Here is a 1,106-nt window from a genome sequence, read left to right as displayed (position 1 = left end):
TACACGCTCCTGGGGAACAATGCCAGCAGCACAGGTAAGTGGGGAGCCAGGAGATGGGGAGACAGGTAGTGCAGGGTGAGTCCCGAGGGCTTGAGGGTTTGGGGAATGAGTCTAAGGAACCAGGTCCAGCAGGGGTGAACTGCAAGGGACTGGAGGGAGCCAGGAGTGGATGGTGAACCCAGAGGCTGTGTTGAGTCCCAAAGGCAGGAGGGGTGAGCCCCAAGGGGCAGGGAACCCTGAATGGGAGCAGGAGGGTTGGGGAGGGAACAGGTGGAGTATGGAGGCGAAATGGGGCATTTTTACCTTTACAACTTCTCTGCTGCTAACTCTCCCCACTGTCACTTGGAGCAGGATATAGGGTCCACTGGGAACAGTGCCTCCTGGGACACTGGAGGACCACTCCCAACACACATGAGCCCCTGGGAGTAGTCTGACATGAGTACAACATGAGCTGTCTAACACCAGCTGAAGCTAATCCTTGCCTCAAGAGGACTATCTCTGAGGCCAGCAGAGGGTACTTAGTAGGGATGTGCAAAGCGGGCTCTATTTGATTAAGATTCGGCCCAAATCAAGGACAGCGATTCAATTCATTAATTCAGATCACCGCCCCTGATGCAATTCGGCCGAATCCAAATCTGAAGAATCGCTGCTGATACAGCGAATCAGCAATTCAGATATAGACAGAAGTACCAGCTCGAGGTACCAGCGCAGCTTGTGAGCTTCAGCAATACTGGAGTGGATGGAGCATCTCACAAGAGCACAGGGGGGGCCCTCCACATGCTCGGCGGTGAACCCAGAAGTGGACCGGAAGTACTTCTAGTCCACTTCCGGGTCCACCAGGGAGCGCACTGGGGGGCCCCTCTGTGCCTCCCCCTTGGCAATCAGCTGCCGGGGGACCCTGGGTGCCCCCCCAGTCCCAGGAGGCACCAGTAACCGAGCCAGGGGCGCACGGGGGGGGGTGGCCCTGCATGCTCCCTGGTGGACCCAGAAGTGGACTGGAAGTGCTTCTGGTCCATTTCTGGGTCTGCTGCCAAGCATGCTGGGGAGCCCCTGGTACTCCTGTGGGACACTCCATCTACCCCAGTATCACAGCACTCACGAGCCCC

The sequence above is a fragment of the Alligator sinensis genome, unplaced genomic scaffold (genome assembly GCF_000455745.1).
Source record: "Alligator sinensis unplaced genomic scaffold, ASM45574v1 scaffold810_1, whole genome shotgun sequence".
Lineage (NCBI taxonomy): Eukaryota > Metazoa > Chordata > Crocodylia > Alligatoridae > Alligator > Alligator sinensis.
This window is presented reverse-complemented; position numbering follows the sequence as displayed.